Source organism: Ictidomys tridecemlineatus, chromosome 12, assembly GCF_052094955.1.
Source record: "Ictidomys tridecemlineatus isolate mIctTri1 chromosome 12, mIctTri1.hap1, whole genome shotgun sequence".
NCBI classification, from domain to species: domain Eukaryota; kingdom Metazoa; phylum Chordata; class Mammalia; order Rodentia; family Sciuridae; genus Ictidomys; species Ictidomys tridecemlineatus.
Window position 1 is genome coordinate 115,342,736 of NC_135488.1, and position 11,123 is coordinate 115,353,858.

The window sequence follows — 11,123 nt, forward strand, 5'->3', positions numbered from 1 at the left end:
GAAACACCCTCTCTGTTCAGGACCTGCTCAAAGGTGCCCTTCTCTATAAAACCTCCCAGCCTGCTGTCCCCCAGGACACCTCTGTGCCTCTGCTCCTCTGTGCCAGAGCTCTAGCTCTGATGGCCTGCCCCATACAGGTACAGCTCCTCACCACATGCTGTGTCCATCTTCTGCCCCTTAGGGTGGGCACTCTGCTTTATTTATTTATGCTTTGCCTGGTGGGTGGGGGTCTCGATGATGACCAAGAAGGAGTTACTGGGCTGGGGCTATGGCTCAGTGGTGGAGTGCTTGCCTAGCACTTGATCTCCACATACAATTAAAAAACAAACAAACAAAAACTCAAAACAGCACACTAGAAATGAGTTGTTGAGTGCTAAGATGGTTTTGCTGGTGTTGGTGAACCATGAGTTTGAAAAAAGTACTGGTCCCAAGTGTGTCCTCTCCCTTGTTTCTGTGTGCCCTGGGACCCTCCGTGGAACCCAGGATTGCTGGTCTGTGGTTGGTATAGGAGTAGGAAGAGAGGAAAAGTGGTCACACCTGAGAGCAAGTTTGGAGGACCAAGGACAGCCTTGTGGCTGGAGGAGAGGGTGGGGAGGCTCAGGGCACCCCCCCATGAGCCTGTTCAACGGGCATTTGAGGGCTGGCTGTGGGGTTTGACTACATGAAAGACAAGCGAGTTGCACTATTAACACCTGATAACGTGATGGGGGAGGAGCCAGCAGGAAGGCTGACCCTGAAAGGGGTCCAGCGGAGGAGGGCTCCCGAGACACCTGGATGGTAAAAGTCGCAACAGAAAGAAGACATTACGAGTATGTGACAAGTTTCCAAAAGTAGATCTTCAGAGTGCTCTGAACACATGCACGTACACACAAGCACACACGCACACACATTCATAAAGTGCACACATGCATTCCCACATATACAGGCACACATGCCCACATAAAGAACACATGCACACACAGGTACACAGTCACTAAGTACACACAAACACACTACACACATGCTCACACATATACCTACATGCACACACATACACAGAGACTTACAAATTCACATGCGCTCACCACATATATACCCATGCATGTACATGAGCATGTACACATACATGTGCCATAACTCACATGCCCACAAATGTACACAATGCAAACACATGCATACATGTGAACACAAGCATTGCACATACAGGAACATACTCAGGTGCTCAGACATGTACATGCACACACATGCACACACTCACTCACACACATACATGTACTGATGCACATACATACAAGCTCACTTGCACACACACATACATGCCCAGACACATGCACTCAAACACACACATAACTGCATGCACATACACACATACAAAAACATGTTTGCACTCATGAACACACACACATGCACATATACACAATGCATAACCACACACCCACTCATGTGCACACATAAGCACACACACCTAACACACTTTCTTTTGCCTCAGATCAAAGATATGGGAAGTTAAATGCTGTGAACAGCTATTGGAAATTCCAGCCCAGGTCACTTGATAGTACCGTTAGCTTTACCGCCTGGCATATTTAAGAATAAATCCGTCTGTAATGAGACGACAGCACACAGATTGTTGCTATTATACGATGGACTTCTGGAGAAGAAGTGAGCATGATTTAGGAAGGTCATAAATTGTGGGAAGCAAAAACACAGAACACAGACTCCGGGAAGCCAGAATCCAAAGCTCTGGGCTTTTGTCAAGACGTTCACCTGTCACCGGACAGCAGGCCATCCCCAACACCACGGCCTGAGCAGCAGCCCTCCAGCGTGCGTGGCCTGAGGGCTGGGGATGGGGAGCTGGAGTCCAGGAGCCTTGCTGGGGCCGTGGGCTGCTTTCCCCTCCATGTGCTCCGACTCTCTACAGGGACTTGTCATCTGTAGGTCCCCCTGGGTTCCTCACCTGACAAGTCCCATGACCACGAAGGCAGCCACGTGTCACATAGCCTCACTGCTGCCCAACTCGACTGCACCCCAGAGGACGCCCTGTTATGGTTTGGATGTGAGGTGTCCCCCAAAAGCTCATGGGTGAGACAATGCGAGAGGGTTCAGAGGGGAAACGCTCAGGTTGTGGAGCCTTAATCTCATCAGTGAATCAATCCCACTGGGGATTCACTGCGTGGTGACTGGAGGCCGGTGGGGTGTGGCTGGAGGAGGGGGGCATCGGGGGTGTGGCTTTGGGGTGCATATTTGTATCTGCCTCCTGACCATCATGAGAGCTGCTTCCCTCCACCACGCTCTCTGCCGAGTCGTTCTGCTTTACCGTAGCCCGGAGCAACGTCTGTGAACTGAGAGCTCTGGAACCATGAGCCTCCAAATAGGCCTTTTCTCCTCTCCCGTTGTGCTGGTTGGGTCCTCTAGGCACATCAGCGAGAAAGCTAACCCAAAACACCCCCCTCTCTAGAGGGAGCAGGGACGAAGTCACACTTCACAGCCAAGTCCAGAGAGGGGTTTTGGGGCATCTTGAGAAACAGGATTTAGGAGGACAACTAAGGAGTGGGATCCTGAAGGGTAAGTCTGAGACCAAGGTCAGCGTCAAGTTCCTCTTTGGGATGGGATATGTTCTGGGAGCACATGGGCCATCTCCTTTAGAAAGCTCCCCCAACTCCCGCGAGTCAGGGGTTACTATTTACAGGTAACATTTGCCCTTGAGAATCCCACTACCCTGACCTGAGGGGAAATGGCCAACTGCTGGTGGCAGAAGTTCTCTGGGGCAGGAGAATGAGTCTGTGATGAAAGGTGATTGAAATCAGAGTGGAAATCAATGAAACTGAAACAAAAGAAACTATTGAAAAATGAAAGGTGACTGAGATGGCAAGGGGAGGTGTTAGGTGTTGTAAACAAGTCAGGATGGCGCCTGGCATTTTGCAGAGGGAGTGGTGTGTGAAGTAACGCCAGTGAGCCATTAAGTGTGGAGATTCCTTATTGGTTGACTGCTGTATCTAGTTTATGTTAATTAGATAAGCTGTGTGAAATGTATATATACCCCTCCCGTCCTACAATAAACGGCTCCCACTCCTGCTGTATCAATCTACACAAGCTGCTCGTCACCCCCCGGTTATTTTGCTGCAGCTGGACTGCGGCAGGGAGGACAGACCTAGAGAGATGCCATGGAACTCCACACCCTGGGAGTGAAACGTGCCCCAGGAAGCTTTGCGGGACCTGGGCAAGTGGCCCTGATGTCCAGCAGGACCTGGGTCTGATTTTTTTTTTTAACTAGTATCTGGTAAAAACAGTAACTTCTGAACCTCTGAGCTGTCCTGGGGCTCTGACAGGGGACTCCAGATAGTGGGAGTGGACCTGTGATGGGAGAGACACACCCCAGAGGAAGGGCTGGGGTCCCAGAGGAGAGGGGCTGGGGGAAAGGGCTGAGCTGGGGATTCCTGTTGGGAAAGCTCCAGTCCTCGCTGGCCCAGCTGAGGCCATGTCTTGTTTGGTGCCCACGGCCCAGGGGTCCAGAGGCCACCTCAGCGGAGGAAGTAGCTCCCTGTTCTGTGCCTTGTTCCTGTGAGGCCTCCTGGCTGGGCGAGGGCAGGTGGGGGCTCAGGCTGGGGCAGGGAGGAGAGGCCTTAGGCTGTAGCATGTGGGAGGAGGCTGGAACCTGTGTCACCTGGCCTGTCTGGCGGTGCTGTCTGGGCCAAGGCGAAGCCTGCAGGGGGACCCGTCTCAGCCCCAGCACTGCCACCGGCAAAGGCCTCTGTTTTCCAGCAGTTCATCTCCTGATCGGCCCGGGGACCTCACCAGAGCCTCTCACTTGTCTCTGCAGCACGGTGAGGGTGCTGCTCAGGCCCCAGGCTGCTGGCGCCCAGTGCGGTGCGGAGGGGGCCTCAGCGTGGAGCCTGGTGGCTGCAGTCATGGGAACCTGAGGCCCAGCAGTGGTGTGACCGGACCCCAGTCTTGGTTAGGTAATAAGCCTGGGGAGACAGAGTCTTGGGAAGATCAAGGAGCGAGAGTGTTATTCTGCATCTACAGATCACCCCACGACTGGGGTCTGGGGTGGGAGGGGCGCACTTCTGATTGTCACATGGCAAGGGGACAGCGAGGTCCCGGGTCCGCCTTCCCCCACTTGCCCTTCCTGTCTGCCATGGAGAGGGCCTTGAGTGGCTGTGGTACTTCAGTCCTCAAACCCAGTCCTTCCCCACTCCCCTCTGAGGTGGTCCCTGGTGAGGGGGCCCAGGAAGAGGGCTGCTCAGGCCTGCAAGTGGAGCTGGGCCTCAGGGCAGGAATTCCCGGGCTCCCACAAGCCCAGGGCATGGTTGGGGAGCTGGGGCTCCCTGTGGGCAGATCCCTGGTCCTACAGACCCCGAGTTAGTTTGCCGGGGCCTCTGTAGCGGAGCACCATAAACTGTGTTGCTTGAAAAGTTCTGGAGGCTGGAAGTCCGAGACCTCGGTGCTGCAGGTTGGTCCTGAGGACGTGAGGAGGGATCCGTTCCAGGACTCCCTCTGGCTTGTGGGCGGTGTCCTCCCGCAAGTCATCATGTCACAGTTCCTCTGCATATCTCTGTCCAAGTTTCCTCTTCTTAGAAGGCCATATGTCACATTGCATTTTGTCCTCCTAAAATTATCTAAGGATTAGGTTGGATGAAGACACTCTAATGACTTCACTTTAACTTGGTCACCTCTGTAAAAACTTTCACTCCAAACCAGGTCACAGTCTGCTGTACTGGGGGTTAGGACTTGAACATACATTTTTTTTTTTTTTTTTTTTAAGAAAATCCTTAACTGACCCATAGCTCTGTGGGGCAGGGCTCAGCCAGAAGAGGTTGGAGCAGCGTCACGAGCATTCAGAGGAGCATGAGCTTGGAGAGTCCTGTCAGGAAGGGCCCACCTCTGTGGGGATGCAGCAGGAGTCTCTGAAGGCCTTGAGAGTGGGACATGGGGACCAGATCCAGAACCTGGTTCTTCGCCTAGGCTGCACCCTGACTGTGGCATCAGACGTGGTGGGGGAACCCCTCAGCATTTAGGGATCTGGATGCAGGGCGGGTGAGGGAATCCCCTTAGGAGGCAGCTGTGGTGCCCCAGGGCTCTGCTCAAGGTTCGGGGTCGTGGCTGCGACCAGAAGAAGTTGATGGTTAATTTTGTCGTTCGCCTTAACTTCACCGGGATGCCCACCGTTTCTGGATGTGCCTGAGTGGGTTTCCCCTGCAAGGTTAGGAGAAGCATTTGCCTTCTCAGCGTGGGTGGGCCTCTTCTAATCTGTTGAAGACCTGATGGAACAATCGGTGGAGGAGGGGTGATGTGTGTGTGAGTGGGGACGCCCATCTTCTCCTTCCCGGGATACGGCTCCTGGTTCTTGCATACTGCACTCTGGGAGTCACACTGTGGCCTCTATCTGGAAGGTACACCCCTGACCCCCGGGTCTTCTGGCCTCCAGGCTCTCGTGGGCCTCCAGCTTGCAGAGAGCAGACCATGGGACTTCTCCATCTCGGTAATGAGCCTACTTTTATCTACCTCTCCACGCATCCCACTGATTCAGTTCTCTGGAGAATTCTAATGGAGGAAGTGACTCGCTCGGAGACAGTTTTGAGTTATGTCCTGTGGGTCTCGATACCCATGTTCCCGAGGTCAGCAGGCCCCTGAGGGCTTCTTTGTCAAAGGTGACTGAAGGCCAGATGTTGGCAGGTGTGTCTCCTGTGATGATTTCTGTGTGTGGTGCTGGGGATGGAGCTGGGGCCGTACCTGGGAGGCAAGCACTGCCAACTGAGTGAGCCACATCCCCAGCCCCCACAGGGCCTGTAATTTCAGACCCATTCTGCCTTGACCTAAGAGCTGTCAAAAGCTGTTGACAGAGGGACAGGGCCTTCGCAGCAGGCTCGGGTCATTGGTGGTCTTGTCTCTCTGTCCTGCCGGGCAGGCATGGCTTCCTGGACCTCTGTGGAAGAGCGGCTTTCATCAGCTGAGAGAGTGGCTCCTTTTATCCGAACCATGGCTTGGATTTGGATGTGGGGAAATGAAACAGAACACACCACGCACCAGAGTCCCGTTTGGCCCTCAGATGAGCCTGAGGACACCCACCGGAGGGCCCCACTTGCAGCTCCCCACCCCAGCTGGCCCGGCCCCAGCATGGCCATGGCTGTTTGCAATGCCTTAAAGGTGACATTTATTTTTCTCGTCTAAGTGCAGAGTCAGGTGAGGTTATAGCAAATAGAATATAGAAATATTCATTTTTCCTCTCAACAAGGATCTTAAATGTCAAATCAAATTAAATGAAATCATTGTATCGGGCAGAGCACATATAAGCTGCAGATGGTGTAGTCCATCTATAAATTCCCCAACCCCGCTGCTTCCCCTTAGAAGCATTTTATTGACCTGGGCCCGTTTAAATAAAGTTCAAACACACTTATTAGTTGAGCAAATGCCATTTGCTAGAGTCTGAGCAAAATTCATTAGCTAACTTCTCCTTCCCGGCCGCCCCACCACCCCACTTTGCATTTTCCTGCTTGGCTTTTCTTGCTGGGCTAATTATGAGGTTTCTGACAGTGAGTGTGCATGCAGAGGGTTAGCTCCGAGGTCCACCTTTAACACCTGAAAATGATCAAGCAAAAATTCCTGGTGCGCAGCATCCAGGCTTCCTTGTTTCTGGGCAAAGCCTCTGTGGGGATCCGAAGGCTGTGGAGGGCAGGAGAGGCAGGGAGTCATGCACGGGACTGCAGGGCTACGGCCCCCAGGAGAGCCCGGCCTGGCCGCCCCACTCCGTGTGAGCCAGTGTGGGAGGCACGGCCCAGGGATAAACAGGCCCAGCTCAGAAAGGCAGGACCCCGTGCACAGATGTTGTGATGTTATGAGATAATTTCCAGCCCTCAATGGGGTGAAAGGGTGGATTTGTCGGAGCCGGCTACCTCTGGGGGTCTTTTCAGGGCGCAGCACCATGACTTCATTACCATGTCAATTCCTGGGAGTAAGCCTGATTTAACACAGCGGTCGGCTGGATGCATATGGAGTGGTTGGACCCTTGAATGAATAGTGAATGGAAAACCGGCTGGAATCTGCCTTCAGCTTTGTCTAGGGGATGACCAATGTAAGGGACCCCAGAGCTTGAAGCACAGATGGTAGGAGGGGACAGGGAATCTGCTGGGCTTCTCTTCTTTTTTATTCTATTCTTTTATTTTTTAAAAAAGAGTTTTATTCTTGCAGCATTTTCGGGTACATATTTCAGTTGTCTAACTGAATTTACTTTGATTTCCTCACTTCACTAAAGCAAAATTAGCTTTGGGGGGGAATCAGAGATGAAATGCGGTAGCATAGACCGCCATAAACATTCAAATTGTGTTCTTTATTAAAATTGAAGTTTGTGAGACCCAGTTTTGTGAAGTTTAGAAGTAATTGAAAATGTCATTAAGAAATCATGAAAACGACAATTAAAAGTTTGAGTGACACATTCAGAATCTCTCCTGGAGTTCTCTGGTGGGAGGGAGTTCAGGGATTCTCACACGAACCCTGTGGGTCCCGAAAGGACAGGCTTTGAGAGGCACGGCGGTGTCCGAAGGGCAAGTACTGTAAATCAAAGGCCTCTCTGGCATTATCTAGTTTCTTTTCTGCTTTAAAAGTTAGAACAGATGTCACAAGGGAGGACAAAGTGGATTTTACCCACCAAGAGGGGCTTTTCTTGCCATCCTTAATAGGAAGCGCCTTGAAATGTTAATGTACACAGTTGTGTTGCCGGGGTTTGCATAGAGATGGTGGGAAACAGCTCTGATCCCAACAAAACCTTTTGTTATTAATCAAGAAAATCTGGTCTGCTGAAGCAGCAAAGAGCTAGAAATTAGCCAGCCCACTGGCAAGGAGACCAGTGTGCGAAAATGCGGCGAGGATTCCAGTGCCTGGCAAGACACTGTGTCCGAGGCCAGGCCCGGGAGGTTTCCAAGTGTCCCCTTCTTTCTCAGACCTCCCCAGCCTCTGTAGATAAAAGGGGAAGGGATGTTTCTCTTGCATCTTGTGCTTTAAAATCGTGTGTTTTCTTTTCCAGCAATTTCAAGAAGCAGGCTGGGAACATCCATCAAAAGCGTGCTAATGAAGTGGTGCTAAGAAAAGCAAACTGAACGCCACAAAACCAAAGTGCAGCATTTTGCTTGGCTAATGGGCTTGATTATGAGATTTTACAGGCCCTTTTATAAACTTGAATTTTATTTTGTGCTGGGGAGCAGGAAATTTCTGTTTGGTTTTAAACATACGCGATCATACCACCAAATATTCCTAATTTAAAATCTGTGAGAGTAGAAGATGTCATGCCTCCGGAGAAAGGGTGAAACAGCCCCACGAATCGCTGATGATCAGCACAAGCTCCAGGCCTCTTCCTTAAGAGAAGGGAAACTGAGGCTCAGAAATACAGCAGGGGGCTGCAGAAGCCCTAATGGTCTCTATTGCCCCTGGTGCTCACTGTGCCCTTGGGGCTCAGGCCAGCCCCCTTTGCCTTGCCTAGAGCAGGGGTCCTCAGCCTTGTCCCTAATGATGTTTTGGACTCCATTATCCTTTGTTGTCAGGGGCTGTCCCTTGCAGCAAAATGTCCTTGTAGGACATTTACCTGCGTCTCTGCCTCTCCCCCGCAGCCCACCTTCCACTGTGACCACCCAAAATGTCTCCCGACATTTCCAAGTATCCCTTGGAGGGTGAATCACCTCTGGACACGTCAACCTCTGAATGGCCTGTCCTGGGGGGAAGGAAACCAGGCTCTGAACATTCTGGATCCTGGCAAGTCAACTCCCAAGAGTAGGTGGGTGCTGCTTTCTCTTTCCCCACAACTCCCTCGTCTTGCACTTTCTCTTTTCTCTCCTCCAGTTGGGCCAATGCCCAGGCGTGGGCTTCCGGAGGGGAGTTCAGGGTCTGGTACCCAGGAAGGGAAGAGAGGGCTCAGCAGTGGCAGGGAAGGACAGTCACTGAAGACAGATGTCATGCCCTCTGTGTTTCCCTCCAGGCCTATTCTGTCTCCCCTCCAGATCCCCTTCCTCCTGTCACTGGTGAAGGAAACCAGCGAGTCTAGGGACCAAGTCAAAGGTTGTGGGTAGCCTGGGACTCACAGAATCGCGTAACACTCCTTTGGAGAAACAGAAGGCTTTGCATTGGCATCATTTAACTTCCCAGTGATTTTGGGGAACCCAGCTCTTAGGTGGATCTGGGTGAGAGGGAGGAACGGGAAATAGGGGCCCCTCCCCCAATCTCTTTCCCAGCCGGATCCTGCTGGCCTTGCCGACTGCCCAGTGACACAGAGCGCCAGTCTCTCTCCCGCTGACCTGTCCTTACTGAAGTGCTGGAAACTGTCCTCAAAGGCAACTTGCTTTACTCTCATGAAGAAAAGAACCTGTGGTATTTGGAAAGTGGCAGAACCTCCTCCCAGACTGGGATTCCACTACTGAGGGCCAGCCTGGAGCAGAGAAAAGCTCCATTATAAACACCTTAAAAACAGAGCACAAAGGAAATGCTGACGGGAGATGGCTGGGCCCCAGCCCGGCTCCAGTGGGCAGTCAGGGGAGGACGGGTTTTGTTTGGAGTTCAAAGCCCCAGGGAAAGCTAATGAGGAACTTTGTATTTGGGTAAAAGACAGAGCTTATCAGAGAGGAGTGTTCAATTACCTCTGCTTTCTGCCGAGTTTTCAAAACCAGTCTTTGGAGACCCTCGAGGACTTGGAGACCAAAGGACTAGGTTTCCCTGGCGATGGCTTCTGGGGCTCCCTTTAGGGGGCACACAGAGACGTGTGTGTCTGCCCTGCAGGAGACAGCAAGGCGCTTCTAGAAGCATCAGGATGGGAAAAGGAACGTGTGGGAACAAAACTACCCGATACTGGCTTGAGTCTGGTGCAAGTCAACACTAGTGAGATGGTTCCTGTTTTGGGGAGCCATGGGCTGGGCTTCCGACAAGTCCTGTCAGTGGGAAACCAGAGCTGACTGTTCCTTCTCTGGGTGACTCTAAAAGGGACCATATTCTTTCAATCCCTTGATTCTAAATTTAGGAATACTGGACGGAAAATCAATTGCTCTAATTTAAAACAACATTGTCAATATGTATCTATTTGCCGGTAGGAAGAGATCCCTCTACAGATTATAGATATATATACAACATATGTATAATACAAAATATATAAATTATATCATATAATATACTATTAATATGTAATATGAATTATAATATGATAATATACACACATTTAAAAATGTAACCATAACTCCCAGGGAAAAGACCAGCAAGAGTAACAATGTGGCCATTTCTGCTACTGTTCACGGCAGAAGCTATTTTGGCTTCTAGAAAGTGTCCTGTTATCAACTGGACAAGGGTCCAGCACCGGTCCCACGCCTCCACCCAGGAGTCCTGCCACATGCTCTGAGAGGAAAGACCCTTTCTGTGCCCAGGGGACTCTGGGTTGGGACAGCTGGTCACTGAAGGGTGTTTTGGCTGGTGGCCCCAGGGGACAGGCGAGCAGACCTGGAAGCTGTGTCCCTCCTCAGGGAACTCATTTCGTCTTGCACGTCCCTGTCAGGTGGTTCACCAAATGGCTCTAGAGTTTCTTGTGTTAAGAAGTCTCTTTTTTGCCCCTTCCACTTTTTCACATCCACTGAATGAGAGAGACAGCAGCAACGAGAACCAAAAGCTCCTCACAGACGAGACAAGAGAGACCCAACATGTCCATCCTGTTCAAGTGACCTCGGAGCAACACGGAAGATCATAACAGGAGGGATGTTGAATGAGTGACAGAGAAAGAAAAATGGCAATGATTCTATGGCAGCCTTTCTGGGGGGTCCGTCCAGCCCCTTCAGCATGGCTTCTCATTGGCCAAATGTTGTGAGGCAGGAAGGCGCTGGATCGTCTCCACTCAGGGCTCCAGTTTCCATATGGAAACAGAAGGAGTGGAGGGTGGGCCTGCAGGGATCATGGGCTGGGAGGGCATCCAGACAGCTTTGTGTGTCGCGACTCAACAGACAGGGATTCTGGGCAGAGGCGTGCAGGCCCAGGCACAGTGCAGGCAGACCCGTGGGCTTGGAGGGCGCTGATGGCGGGGTGGAGATGCAGGTCTTAGGCCCAGTGGGCAGGCGAGGCTAGTCTGGCTTTGCAGCAGCATCTCCACTACCCAAGTCTTCAAGGTCACAAAGCTTCCTGCGGCATTT